Consider the following 15,913-nt stretch of genomic DNA (forward strand, 5'->3'; position numbering starts at 1 on the left):
CAAGGGGAGTGTTGTAGCTCAGCCTGAGTTGGAGTCAGAATCAGAATCAGACTTTGGCCCTATCCAAGACTTTGACTATAGGCCTGCAATGCAGTTGCAGGCACCTGAACTGGTTTCTGCAGATGATGCTGAAACCGGGGATGAACATTCCGATGGCCAGTCAAGGACAGTTCAGCCAGATGGGCTTGTTAGGCCAGAGGGGAAGATTGATGATTTTGATAGATGGAGAATGTTTACGCAAAGCCAAAGCGAAAGGGAGGTTCTGAGACGGAGCCAGCATTTGGTTCACAGATGCACCAATGAGCAACTTTCACATGAGAAGAACTGCACTCCCCAGCACCCATGTGAAATATAGCCTTGAATTCTCCTTAAATATTCCTGGCTCCCTTTGTATTGCAGAGGTGTCAACTTTGCTATTCAAGTGAGAAAGATCCCTGTCTCCGTGCTCTTGTTTCCGTGATATGCCAGCCAAGATTTTGCTTTGTGGATTTCAAGTGTCTCTTGCCTTGTTGTACTTTGTTTCCAGTTGGATCTTGCTGATTCCTTGCCGTGTGGATTACAGTTCTTGGATTACCTTGAGTCTTGTTCTTGTACCTTGTGGCTTCCTGCTGTTTCCTGCTGGAAAGTGAACTTTGTGTGGACTATATTTGCTGCTTTGTGGGACTTAGCAAAGTACCTGTTTGGATTATAACTTTGAGAGACTTTCTTGGACCTCTAATAAGGACAGATAAGTACATTGTTTGGGGGTTCATCTACTCTATTGACTTTGAACTTTATTTGCTTGTGCTTACATATATTCTTCAATAAACAGTTTGATTGCTTATATTCTGGGTTCCAGTATGGTTTTCAAGGTGTTCATGCAGCCTGGGGTGCGACAGGGACAGCTTGTGAAACATATACAGCTCTGACCTCCAAATGCTGAGCAGGACATGGGAACATGGGGTCCACTACTCCTGTCAACTCTGTGAGACTTGGGACTTGAGCATGCACATATTCTGACGTCTATAGGGGCCTCCTGGAACCAAACTCCAGTGGGTACCAAGTATATTGCCTTAATACAGATCTTGGAGGGAGGAATCATGAAGCAATGGATTCAATGTTTACAAAGTTCAGTTGGTGCTACACCTTTGATATGTTTGATGTGTTTTAATTATTTGAAATACTAATTTAATTGATATGTATATGTTTTTACAGTTTTATAACATTGTGTTTTACTGATATTGCTATTGTCTGAATCTGACATTGAATTATTACCATAGTCTGTAAGCTGCCCTGAGTCTGTCAATAAATAAATAAATAAATTTTAGTGGTCCCTGGCTCTTTGTGATGTCACAAAGATACTTGTCCATGCATCATCCCATTGGCTAAGCTTGCAGTTAACCGGCTAGGTGAGCTGGAACTTGTTCCAGTTTGAATTCAGTTGGTGTTTGTCTGCAGTCCTCTTGCCTGGATTTACTGTGCTGGAATAATTCCCCAACAATTAATCTGCTCTCAGTGGAAATTCAGGGAGCCTTTTCACATATTACCAGGATTGTTGTATCCTACAAGCTTTGCTACATAGTTTGTCCCATGGATCCGGAAAAACTCTTGCAGTGCCCCTATGACAAGAACCACCAGATCAGAGCCTCCAGGTTTTCTTATCATTTGGTGAAATGCAAGAAAAACAACGAGAAGATTGCCAAACAACTAGTAACGTGCCCCTACAATGCCCGTCACAGAATTCCTAAGGACGAGTTCAACTCACACATTGAAATCTGTGAAAGTAAAATTTCCTCCGAGGTGAATAAAGCTGCAGCAAAGAATGGAAGCAAAGAAAAGACAGCCTGGAAATGCCCCTCTCCATAGGAAGACTGGGAAGCTGATGCCGATGAAGCTTCTGTTAGTCCTTTTGTTTTTGGTGCCAGAATGTCAGAGAATGACACCTAGAATCCAGATCTCCCCCCCACCCCAATGGTTCCTCTGAAGATCATGGAAAAAGGGACCATTCAAGGCTATTATTTTAAAGAAACCACAACAAATGTTTTAAGCAACGTTTTCAAAATGTACATTTAAAACTATTAACTATGAAATGTGCAATTTATTTAGTCTATGACGTTCTTGTTGAATTTTATGTTTGTAATTTCTGTTGCTTTTAACACTGTACACTGCTTGGAATCCCACCCATGGGAGAAAAGTGGGATAACGAATAAATAAATACATAAAATATGATTACAAAAACAAGTGTATCAAGTCTTATTTCCATACTGTAGAAATGTGTTTCTTTGCGCCCAAAAGTGGTCCAAGAAGCAACCGTAAGAACAGACCACGGAACAACAGACTGGTTCAAGATTGGGGAAGGAGTACGGCAGGGCTGTATACTCTCACCCGACCTATTCAACTTGTATGCAGAAAACATCATGTGATGTGCGGGGCTTGAGGAATCCAAGTCTGGAGTTAAAATTTCTGAAAGAAGAAACATTAACCACCTTAGATATGCAGAGGATATTACTTTGATGGCTGAAAGTGAGGAGGAGCTGAGGAGCCTTATAACAAAAGTGAAAGAAGAAAGTTGCAGTTAAAGATAAAAATACCAAGATTATGGCAACTAGACTGATAAATAACTGGCAAAGAGAGGGAGAAAACATGGAGGCAGTGACAGACTTTATATTTCTAGGTGCAAAGATTACTGCAGGCACAGACTGCAGCCAGGAAATCAGAAGACATTTACTTGTTGAGAGGAGAGCAATGACCAACCTCGATAAAATAGTGAAGAGTAGAGATATCAGAAGGAGCCCCCGGTGGTGCAGCGTGTAAAAGTGCTGAGCTGCTGAACTTGTGGACCGAAAGGTTGCAGGTTCGAATCTGGGGAGCGGAGTGAGCACCTGCTGTTAGCCCCAGCTTCTGCCAACCTTGCAGTTCGAAAACATGCAAATGTGAATAGATCAATAGGTACCGCTCTGGCAGGAAGGTAATGGTGCTCCATGCAGTCATGCTGGTCATATGACCTTGGAGGTGTCTATGGACCTTCGGCTTAGAAATGGAGATGAGCACCATCCCCCAGAGTCGGACAAGACTGGACTTAATGTCAGGGGAAAACATTTTCCTTTTAGAGACATCACACTGGCAATGAAGATCCGCATAGCTAAAGCAATGGTATTCCCCTTAGTAACCTGTGGATGCGAGAGCTGGACCATAAGGAAGGTTGCGCAAAGGAAGATAGGGGCTTTTGAACTGTGGTTTTGGAGGAAAACTCTGAGAGTGCCTTGGACCGCAAGAAGATCCAACCAGTCCATACTCCAGGAAATAATGCCCGACTGTTCATGGGAGGGATAGATATTAGAGGCAAAGTACCGTATTTTTCGCTTTATAAGACACACTTTTTCCCCCCCAAAAATAGAGGGGAAAAGTCAGTGCGTCTTATAAACGCAATATGACCTCACGTGGGCGGAGCTAGAGGGGTTGTGTGAGAGTGCTCGGGCATTGGCCCCCTGGGCTTTCTCCCGCTGCCTGGAGGCAGCTGAGCCGGTTGAGTGGCTCTTCCCCTGTGCCTCCTTCGGGAACACGGGATGGGCGGCTGAGCTCCGCCTCTGCCCTTTGCAGCCTTCGGGAGCGAGGGCAGAAACATAATACCACCCTCTGCCCCTCTGTCTCCATCAAGAACAAGGGCAAAGCGGCTTGGCCCCCCCCCCCTCTGCCCCTCTGCATTCTTCGGGAGCAAGGGCAGAGCGGCTCGGTACCATCCTCCTCCGCTCTGCCTCAATCGGGAGCAGAGGCAGAGCAATAACAGAGGCTCCAGAACCTGGCCACCTGGATTCGTTGCTGGCCCTGGTGCGTCTTATCATCAGGTGCGTCTTATAAAGTGAAAAATACTGTACTTTGGCCACATAAGGAGAAGACAATAAAGCTTGGAGAAGACAATGATGCTGGAGAAAATTGAAGGAAAAAGGAAGAGGTGCCGACCAAGGGCAAGATGGATGGATGCTATCCTTGAAGTGACTGGATTGACCTTGAAGGAGCTGGAGATGGTCACGGCTGACAGGGAGCTCTGGCCTGGGCTGGTCCATGGGGTCACAAAGAGTTGGAAACGACTGAATGAATAAACAACAACAATATGGAGGTATATGAAGTCCATGGCTGAAGATATAATCTAGGAAGGAACACTCTGCCCACCTCTGCTCCCCATCATTGTACAGTGCATTCCCCAGTTCACTTGAGTTAGGGATGCAGGACTTCCACAAAAGTGGAAAAATCACAAATTAAAAAAACTCATTTTTTAAACCTAAGGCCACATTTCTCTAAGAATCTAGGTCCTCCAGCACAACTATGGCCAACTTTTCCTGGGAGACCTGGAGGTTCCTAAACAGCACATATTAATTAAATATTTATTTATTACAATATTTATATCCCGCCCTTCTCACCCAACAGGGGACTCAGGGCGGCTTGCATTTTGTTATGCAAGTAACAAAATCTTCAAAAGTCAAACTAATAAATGTAAACTAATCAAGAGTCTTTCAGCATCACAGAACAGTTCTTTTTCTTCAATTTGTTATGCTTTGAATGTTATACTATGGCTTGAACAAGAAAAAATGAGTGAGCATTAAAATGCAAACAGGCAGAATGAGTATCTCCCATACCAGTTTGTTAACGATTTACATTCGTAAGTTTTTGAGAAGCCAGATACAAATTTTTGAGGTTTGCGTTGTATTTCGCCTTAAGTAAAAGAAGATATATGTGATGGCTGTATGACACTGCAAATGTATGAAAAAGAACAGATTAGATAATTGCAATGGCTGTGCACAGCTTGGAGTAAAGATATTGCTATCGTTGTGGTTTCCTTTAGGAAAAAGAAGGCTTCTGTTTTGCTGGTCAGTAAAATGTCAAGTCTAATTATTCAAACTGACATCCCACAGGAACCTTTTATGGAAATCTGGATTGCTTTGCAGGTGGGTCTATGATCATCAGCAGTGATACTTTGCAAGGTGAAAACCAAGGCTAAACAATGCCAGAAGTAGGCCAACTAATGCTAATTTGATTTTATTCATGGAATTTGTACTATTATTGTCTATAATGTTGCAACCATCGTATTAGAAAACAGTTCGTGTTAGACATAGTCTTTCAGGGATGGTTCTGGAAACACTTTACTGAATGGAGCGACCAAAATCATGCTGCCAAAGTAGCTGTTTCCATGCCTCAGGTAACAAAAGAGTTTGTTGTCCCTAAGTATTGGAACAAAGGCATTTATTTGGAAGACAGTTCAGTTGAATACAAATGACTGTTTTCACAATAACCATGAAAATCAGGAGTGGCTGGTAATCAATGATTCTGCTTTGGATTTTTATCTGAATTTTAAAGGAAGTATTCAAGGTAATGAATCCTATCCTACTCACCCCAAGAAAATAGTTTGGCAGAATGGTTGCCTTTTTAAATGTTTGGACGAACCACCAGAGTGGATTCACCAATAAAGCTACTATTGCATTTTTATGGGAGTCAGAAGCTGCCTCTGGCTGAAATCTATATATATAAAAAAGTGATGGCATCAGGGCAGCGGACAAAACAACAAAACTACAGGCCCCCCAACCTCGAAATTTGACAACACAACCCATCATTCATGGCTCTAGGTTGATACAACAAAAAGAAAAGAAAAATAAAGTCCTAATTACAGGGAGAGGAACAATAGTTTTTATCCAATTGCTGCTAGTTTGAAGGCTAAGCTCCGCCCACTTGGTCTCCAGGCAACCTACTCAGCCCAGGGGACAGGCAGACTTAGGCCTCACTTAGGCCTCTTCCACAGATTATCAGATTTGAACTGGATTATATGGCAGTGTAGACTCAAGGCCCTTCCACACAGCTATATAACCCATTTAGAATCTTATATTATCTGCTTTGAACTGGATTATCTTGACTCCACACTGCCATATAATCCACTTCAGTGTGCATACTAAACATAAAGACAACCATACAACAGACATTCAATACCACCACTACCTCAACAATTTCTCACCAACACCACCAGACAACGCCACAGCAACGCGTGGCCGGGCACAGCTAGTAATTTATAAAGGTCTAACATGTTTGTATCCACATCCCATATTGTATGCAGCTAGAGCCGGCCCTAGGTATTTTTCAAGTGTAGGCGAACAGAATTTTGGCGCCGCCACAAAACCAATTACTGAAAAATAAAAGCGTTGGATAAGCGAAAATGTTGGATAATAAGGAGGGATTAAGGAAAAGCCTATTAAACATCAAATTACATTAAGATTTTACAAATTAAGCACCAAAACATCATGTTTTACAACAAATCAACAGAAAAAGCAGTTTCAACTGCGCCCCCGTATATTTTGCGCCCGAAGCGACCGCTTAATTCGCCTCATTGTTGGACCGGCACTGTATGCAGCTCTCCCATTGTTGTGTATCTTCAAGTAGTGCCTGATGTATGGCTACCTTATAGGGGTGTGCACAATATCGTTTTGCTGTATGAAATTAAGGATTTTTTTTTTTGGGAGGGGGGTGGGGTTGACTGCTGAATCCCTAGAAACAAACCTGGCAGGGGACAGCTGAAGCTTAAGCTGATATGGATCACAGCAGCTGAATCATTTTGGCTAATGGGAGCTAATGGGGCTGAGCGGTATGCTACCTGAGGCGGAGCAGACATGTGGGCAGCCTCGCAAATCAGGCAAGCTGTGGCTCCTCCTTGTCTTTCTTCCCTGGAAGCCTCCTCCATCCCTTACCAAAGGGCCACTCCTCCAGTGCCCGCTTGAGCTGAACGGGGACTAGCTTTCCCAGCAGCACTTTGTGTGATGCAGGGCATCAAAGGAGCCTTGTATTCCCTCCTAGGGCATGATGGGAGTTGAGGATTTTGTCTCTGTGTGTTTCTCACTTTCGTTCTGTTTGACTGTGTCCATTCTCCTCTCTTCTTGAAGATTTCAATTCCCAGAACCCCCGCTTGTGTTTTTTCTTTAAATGTTATGGTTAAAACTTTTAGAATTTCCAAAAAAATCAGTGGAGTGGTGAAATGTTGTAAAAATTGGCAGGATTTCAGTCATAAATGTGGCCTACTCTGGCTGCCAGTCTGCTACAGAGCACAGTTCAACTGCTGGCTTTAGTCTATAAAGCCCTAAAGGGTTTTGGCCCTGTCTGAATATATCTCCTCCTATGAACCATCTCAGAGATTAAGATCGTCCGGGGAGGCCCTGCTCTCAATCCCACTCCCTTCACAGGCGTGACTGGTGGGGACGAGAGACAGGGCCTTCTCAGTAGTGGCCCCTCAGCTATGGAATTCCTCCCCAGGGAAATTAGATCAGCCCCCTCCCTCCTGATCTTCAGGAAGAAAGTTAAATCCTGGTTGTGGGACCAAGTGTTTGCACAGTGATTCCCAGTGCAACAATTGATATCTCAGTGCAATAATGAACAATTACAGATGACAATTGGAATAGCTCCTGTCATATGTTTTTGAACTGTGTGATTTTAAGTAATTGCTATGTTTTAATGATGTGATTTTAAAGTATATGTTGATATGTGTTCAAGGCATCAGAGTCCCCTTCGGGGTGAGAAGAGCAGGATATCAAATAAATAAATAAATAAATACAATTGAGGCTAGTTTCATGCTGACAAGCCTAAATATGATAGAGAAATGAGCCTCTAAATGTTCACCATTTGCACCAATGAACTGAATTGTATCTGAACAAAAGCAGATCCCCTCTCCCTATTTCCCAGAAAACAGAACCCGGGGGTGGGGAGCCAAAAATTAGACTGAAACGGTATGGGTTTTTGCTGAATTGCACACCTCTACTACCTTATCAGGGTTTTTTTTTTCTGAGCCTGAGTGTGTGTGATGTGCTCAGTCACCCAATGAGTTTTCATGCCCAAGTTCAAACCCTGGTCTCCAGAGTCATAGTCCAACACCCAAACCACTGCACTATGCTGGGTCTCCTGACATTCAGTAAAATTTTGGAATTACTACGTATAGCTAAAATTCACAAACCCATACAGCAAACTAACATAACAACAGCTTCAGCTCTTCTGAATGATGCTCCCATGTGCATCCAAAGTAGCAATATCCACACACCCAGAAGGAAAACATCTTATAGGAAAACATCTTGGTTTATAGGAAACCCAAGGTTTGCAGAAGTACCAAGAAGGGGAAACCAACAAGGACCCCATAACATCTCAATGAAAATTGTGCTTTTGTATTTATATAACACTAAGTGAGTCCAGTTCCTCACTTCAAAATGAATTTTGTGAGAATGGCAGCATATAAATGAAATATATCACTGCTGAGAGGGAAGAGAAGGTGCAAAACTAGTGAGGTCAAGAGATACAATGAAGGGATCAGTCCAGTTGTTGGTTCCAACTACAATATACCATCTTGAATCAATAGAACTTACATATGTGTTGATTTATTAAGTTTCCCTTGATTCAATGAGTCTGTTCCAACTGTTACTAATGATTGGTTTTAATTCAACTCTCCCAAACAGGAGGTGCATCAAGTCATATAATTTATTGCAGCTCTTATGTGTGTACCATGGAAGTTGTTCCCAAAAGCCATGGGAAATTATTCAAAGAGAGGGAATATAGATACACTGACCCATTTGGAGAGGCAGTTATGAGGATTAGGAACCACAATGACTTGGTACTGTTGTAAATATGTAGGGCAGACGTACGTCTATGGCAAAATTTGAGAATTTTGGATCCAAATATCGTCTTATGACCTGTCTTATGAAGATCCCAGGATAGTATATTAGCCTTAGGCCCATTGCACATATTCACATCTGGTGCAGACTGAAGCAGCAGGCCATTCTGACCTCAGAAAGAAAAAAGTGTTGCTAATTTTGCCACATTTTTTCTTGCAGGTGTGACTACTTCACTGGAAAAATCAACAAAGGAGATCTTAGGCAAATTACTCAATAGTTTTAGGGTAAAATAGATGGTAAAGGCTAAAACCATCACATTAAGAAGTATAATTTTTTGCAGTTTGCTGTTTACTTGCAGATAGATACACTTTAAATAAAAACAGCAAATCAATATTGATTTCATGTCCCTAGCATTCTCTGATAAAGAAAAAGTGCTATGGAGATTATTCTTTCAGTATTCTGTTGCTGTTGTGGGGGCCCAACCGACCTTTTCGCACACACACTAAATCATTTGGGCTTTGTCCGTGGTATTATTTGTATTAAACTGATCTTTTGCATTCCACATCTTTCCTTTCCTGTAAAGGGCAATGATCTTAAAATACAGAACTAAACCACTAAAGCCACAAGCTGTAAAGCAAATACGCTAATACACATGAAGTCTCCAACCCTGTTAGAAGGAAAAGTCAATTAAAAAGATGCAAAGCCTTAATTAAACAAGAAAAGCTTGCTTGTTTAAACTTTTGCTATTTAATTTTTAATCCCAATTGTCAAGAATTACAGGGCTGTGCCATTTGTACATTCTTTGTTCCTCAGATATATTTTGCCTTGTCCATAGAATCATAAAATAATAGAGTTGGAAGATACTACATGAGCTATCTAGTCAAACCACCTGCTGTGCAGGAAAAGCACAAAGTACCCCTAAAAGATGGTCATCCAACCTCTGTTTAAAAGTTTCCCAGGAAGGAGCTTCCACCACACTCCGAGGCAAAGAGTTCCACTGCTGAACAGCTCTTACAGTTCTTCCTAATGTTCAGGTGGAGTCTACTTTCCTGTAATTTAAACCCATTGTTCTGAGTCCTTGTTCATTTAAGAATTTACATTAAAATCTAAATTAAAAACTACAGGAATATGAACCTTTTCCTATAACACTTTCTATAAGTAATAACCACAAACATTCCAAAGGATCATTTAAAATGTCATTTAAGCATTAGTTACTTTTGGTATTATGTATATTGAAATAAGAAATGCATCGCTAAAATTTTGTTAATTGTTGGAATGTAATAAAAAAATTTTAAAAAGTAATAACCACAAACATTTGGGTGAATAATTATTTGCTTTTCATTATTTAGCTTTATTTTTGTTATTTTATGTTTTTTGTATAGTATGGTACTCCCCTGAAATCTAGAATGGCGAAGGGTGGCACAAACATGCGTAAAACAAATAAACACAAATACATTAATATTATGTTTCTGCCTTTGCTGTCATTGGCTGTTCTTAATGATTTACCTAGTAAACATTAATAAACAATTATAACCCATGATTAATTTGTTATTTTTATTGGAACTGTTAGTGTCCCAGGGGAATGAGAGGGACACAAACCACACTGGGTGACACCATCAGAGGAGAAGACACTAAGAACCTCATCATACCTCTTATCCTATCTCACCAGCAATCACAGGTGAAATAGAAGTTGCGTGGGGTGCCTTGTGGCAAGCCGCACACCCTCCCTCTTTCCCCTATCACATGGGGGAATCGGGGCAAGGCATGTTGGCACCCTGTCATTTCCCCCATCAGGCAGGAGAAAACATGGCAAGGCGCACTGGCATGTTGCCATTTCCCCATTAGATGAGGGAAAAGCATAAAAACCTTGAGTAACTCTGTTGACTCGCAGTGGTGGTGAGGAAGCTCCCTGTAACTTTCTCACCACTTCACCCATCGATGGGGCAGGGCCACAGCTTGCATCATGTGATGGGATATGTAAGGATCTATGGCCGAAAAGGAGCCCCAGCATGGTGAGAGGGAAAAAAGCCATCATGTGATGAAGTAGTATGATGGCAAGTTAGCAGCTGGCTGCTATTACCAAGGGGAGATGGCAGCAGGTGGAGTGCTAGCTGGCATAAAGTTCCTCAACTGCTGTTACTGCCATTCAGCCAAACATGGTGGCAGGAACATCGCCTCTGTCTTTCTCAACTAGAGCAGACATGCTCCTAGGGTAGGAGTAGCAGAGCAGTAGCAGTGGAATGGCTCAACTCCACTTCCCTTATGTTACTGAAAAACCCAGCCAATGAAGCCAAAATTGGGGTCCATATGATGATCAGGAGTGGTCCCCGTGCCTCCCTCTCTGAAATTTAAGAAAATAAAGTGGGGCCAATCACCCCAAGTACCGCTTATCCCTTTCACATATTATGCTTAAGCACAATCAATTTCCCCTTATTTGCACTCCTTACTATAAACAGCGATTGGTCACCAACTGATCTTCCTGTGTCACAAGTGACCCAGCCTGATGGCATCCATAAACCCATCAACCTACCCTAAAACCCTTTTGTCTCAGTTGTTGGGACCCATCAAGGCTTCCAGGGCCGTAGCCAGAAAAAAATTTCAGGAGGGGTTTTGAAAATTTCGGGGGGGAGGGGGGTTGAACCCCTGACCCACCCACCCCCCAGGTTCAGACCTGCCAATATCTGCTTGAGATAGTGCCTGGAGGGACTCTTAATGTTTTACGTCTCATAGACTTAGCATGGGGATTTGGTTAACCAGTTAAAATTCATGAGTAAACCAGGGTTTTTTTTAACCTGAAAAATTTCGAGGGGGGGGGTTGAACCCCTAACCCCCCCCCTCGCTACAGGCCTGAAAGCTTCCTACCACCCATTATCCCAGATGGGCCAGGCTGTGGTGCACCTGGTTAATAGCTAGCAGAAATAGATCACTGCTGACCGAAAGGTCATGAGTTCGAAGCCCGTGTCGGATTGAGCACTCATCTGGTTAATAGCTTAGCTTACTGTCCACCTAAGCAGTTCGAATACAGCTTCAGCTGTGAGTAGAGAAAATTAGGGACATCTTAAGCAAGGAGGTTAATTTATTTTACGACACCATAAAACTGCCAGCGAGATAAGAGCAAGGAGGAAATACTGCGATAAAAAAGGACTTGGCATCATATTGGATGAAGTGACAGCTCCCCCTGTGGCCAGAATTGAGCATAACTCCTGAAGCCAGAAGTTTGAAAATGTTAATATGTTGAGGAGAATAGTAGAAGGAAACTATAATGGATGTATAAAGATCTTTCAGAGATGCTGAAATTTAAAAGGAGTATGCATAAGGGCTGGGCTGTGGCGCAGGCTGGTTGGTAGCCAGCTGCAATAAATCACTATGACCAAGAGGTCATGAGTTCAAGGCCAGCCCATGTCAGAGTGAGCACTCAACAATTTTAAAAAATAGCCCCTGCTCGTTGTTGACCTAAGCAACCTGAAAGATAGTTGCATCTATCAAGTAGGAAATTTAGGTACCACTTATATGTGCGGAGGCTAATTAAACTAATTTACGACACCATAAAACTGCCACCAGCCTGCAGAAAGGAATGAGGAAGTCGGCTTCACAGTGGATAATGAAGCAGCTGCTCCCCCTGTGGCCGGAATCGAGCATACTCTCAGAAACTGGAGAAGGTTAAATTGCCTCTGTCTCTGTCTCTGTCTCTATGTTCATATGGCATTGAATGTTTGCCTTGTATGTGTACAATGTGATCCACCCTGAGTCCCCTTCAGGGTGAGAAGGGCAGAATATAAATACTGTAAATAAATAAATAAATAAATAAGTGTTGGGAGAAGCAGGAAATCACTAAAGAAGAATGCAAATGAATCGTCTAAAATAATAAATAGAATATTCTTTGTTTGTGTTCAGAGAAAAGGGATGATGGAAACAATAGTGCCACAGCATATAGAAGTTGGTGAAATGTTAACAGAGAAAAGGGAGAACTGTTCAATATCACCCTCTCCTAAAAGGGAAAGTAATGTTTTTATTGGTTAGAATAGAACACAAGATAAAATAGATGGCAATTCAGAATAAGGTAGTGAAGGAGGTAGTAAAAATAGCTATGTATTCTAAATTAATTAAAATGATCAAGACCCTTGAATAGCATCCAAGAGTACTAAAGGCACTTGCAGATGAAATCTTTGTCCTGGGTCTAACTTTGTTCAACATCTTTACAAATCATATGAATCATGAAACAGAAGACACACTTGTCAATGTAGCACCAAATAGAAGATGCAACTAATATCCCAGAGTATAAAATCAGAATTTAAAATTACCTTGAGAGATCAGAAAGCTGGGCTTTTACTAAAAAATTCAACATGCCTAAATTTAGGCAGGAGAAATGAAATGTAGAAATGTAAAATGGATGACATTTGGCTCTAAGGCAGTATATGCAAAAAAGAACAGGCATTGTCCCTAGATCACAAACTAAACATGAATTAACAGCCCAATGAAATTTTAGACTGAATGAACATGAAAAGTTTCAGGATCAAGGGAAGTAGTACCATTCTGTCTACTTTTTGTCAGACCTCACCTGGTATAATGTGTCTAGTTCTAGACAGCACAGTTCAAGAAAATTATTGACAAGCTAGAAGATGACCAGAGAAAAGCAACTTAGTTGATCAAAAATCTGGAAATAAAGCTTAAAGAAGACTGAAAGGATATCATAGTCTTCTTTAAGTATTCAAAGGGATGCCATGTGGAAGATGGAACAAGCTTGTGTTCTGCTTGTGGACCTCCTTATGGTGACACCAGAGGCACTTGAAGTGGCCAGCTTCTGGTCAAAGGAAATTTAGCATAATGCCAAGATTTTAACTTATTTGTAGTTTTTTATACACTGTAAATGTATTCTCAATTTGCTTCTGACATGATAAATAAATAAGCAAGGTGGAAGACATCCATGCTGTATGTGGTCTCCTCAAAAATTTCCTTAACAACCTTAAAGAGCCTCTTCTCACTTTCCATCTCAACAAGGCTTTTATGGAGGCAGCAGAAATCTCGGATTACAACAATAGTGTGGCAGCCATGTACCAGACTGTTAGGGAGCTCCCTCGGGCAAACAGAGATATTTATGCTTTCATCATGATACACCTTCCAAAGAGTGGCTCAAAACCCAGATACCAAAATTGACATTTCCAACCTGGTCAAAGTCTTTGGACCTACAATTGTTGGCCATGAAGTCCCAAATACTGATTTTATGACACTTCTCCAAGACACAAGGAAGCAACCTAAGGTTGTGGAATGGTTAATTTGCTTGCCCATGTAATACTGGAGTTGGTTCATGATGGTGGAACAGGAAAACATTGAGCCAGGACAAGTAATTGAAAATTCAAATGCCTATTCCACACTTTGCAGATCAGACGTTAAAGTGAGTATGTTAGGACTACTCACCACTCCAGAGCAGCAACTAGAGAAGACTCCTTCAAGCAGCTCTCTCTCACAGAAAATCAAGTCAAGTCTACTTTCAGCAGAACTACACCCAAATTTGAATACGGACTGGCTCTGACTTTTGGCTTAATTCTAGTGGCCCTGTTGTAATGGTGACATGGTGTTTTACTGTTTTAATTGGGTATGATAATGGTTTTTAAGTGTGTTCTACGATTGTTGGTTTTTACTACATTTTGTATTGTATGTGGCATTTAATTTTGCCATTGTGTAAGACTGCTCTGTGTACCCCTGGGGAGAAGAGCGGTATATAAAATAAATAAATAAATAAGCCAGTAAAAACAAGTGTACAACCATTATTGGATGCCAGGGCAACATTTTTGTTTCTCCTATGCTGAAATGAAACATGTTCATTTTCTAAACTTCTACTTACTGCCTTAAAAATCATCCGTTAAAACTTGAGGACCAAGAGAATTGGTTTGATTTAGGCGTTTTAAGTGACTAAATTTGATACACCCAATTTTAATCTGCAGATATTGCTGTGTTTTATGATATTCATATCTTTTATCTGTTTTATTGTTTATATAATGTATTGTTTTATGTTGCGGTGTTGTAGAATTGAATTGTGCCAAATTATGTAAGCCTCCCTGAGTCCCCTTTGGGGTGAGAAGAGTGGGGTAGAAATAAAGTAAACAAATAAATAAATAAGAACTTCTTAACAATAAGAGCTCTTCAACAGTGGAATGGACTTGCCTCCAGAGATGGGGGGGTGGGGGTGGTTCTACATTTTTGGAGTTCTTTAAACAGTGGTTGGATGTTATTCGTTTAGATATACTTTAATTGTGTACTCTTGAATGTCAGGGGATGGGATGAGATGGTCCTTAGGGTATTTTCCATCCCACTGATTCTTTGTGTGTTATGTAGGAGGGTTTGATAATATTTTTCCTATGGGTGAAAAAAGCTATGGGAAAGAATGTTTTAATAAAAAATGAACTAACACAAGACGTTTGCAACTTTAAATATTTATGTGAAAATGACAACTGTACTACATCTGTCAAACACATTACTAAACTCAGGACATATGTGAATATTTATGGATGTGTTTCATTTAGTTGTTTCATGAATTTCAGGAGTTATGTTTATGTACAGATAGTGTAGAGTTGTTTTTTTAAAAGCTAACCAAAAGAGCAGCACTGAAGGAAGTTGGGGTTTTGTTGGGTTTTTTTTGCTTTTGAAACAAATGTGTGACCTTAGGTTACTGTAAAAACAGAAAAGGATGTCTATTTTAGATAATGTACTCTGTTTTATATCGAATGTATTTTTAGATGTTAATCCTGTTAAGAGTTTAATCAAACAAGTGATTGATACTTAACTACCATTGTGAAATGGAGCAAAATGTCCCCATTCAGCCCACACCAAACGATTATCTGCATTTTACAGATAATTGGTGATTATCATTTGACTGTAAATCATCACATACTGTTGACTCGAGTCATCATTTCTTATGTCAAGAGTAGGAAGTGAACAACTGCAGCCCTCTAAATATTACTTTTCCTACCAGACACTATTGTTCGGCATAAACAATGGTTGTGGTTGTTGTTACTGCCAATATTTTGTGCCTTTAAAATGTCTAGTGGAAACCCTAAAGTGAATCTATCACAGTGTATTCTGAGGATAAGAGTGTGGGATTCTCCTGAAGTCACCCAGTAGGATTCCATATATGAGCTTCCTAACAAGAACATGTTTTATTAATTAGCCGATCGGCCATATCAAAACATTTAACACATAGACATATAACATACAACATACAGAAGTTAAAATAAACAACCTGTTAACAAGGTCCCAATCTAGATCAAATATCTGCATCGCCTTTACAGTTTACCCCAATCGATGCC

At 40.9% G+C, this 15,913-nt stretch overlaps 1 pseudogene; it reads left to right on the top strand.

Moving 5' to 3' along the window:
- Nucleotides 1-1,569: 1,569 nt before the first annotated feature.
- Nucleotides 1,570-14,291, top strand: LOC134299559 (rac GTPase-activating protein 1-like; annotated as a pseudogene).
- Nucleotides 14,292-15,913: the final 1,622 nt, after the last annotated feature.

This window comes from Anolis carolinensis, chromosome 5 (assembly GCF_035594765.1).
Source record: "Anolis carolinensis isolate JA03-04 chromosome 5, rAnoCar3.1.pri, whole genome shotgun sequence".
NCBI classification, from domain to species: Eukaryota; Metazoa; Chordata; class Lepidosauria; order Squamata; family Dactyloidae; genus Anolis; species Anolis carolinensis.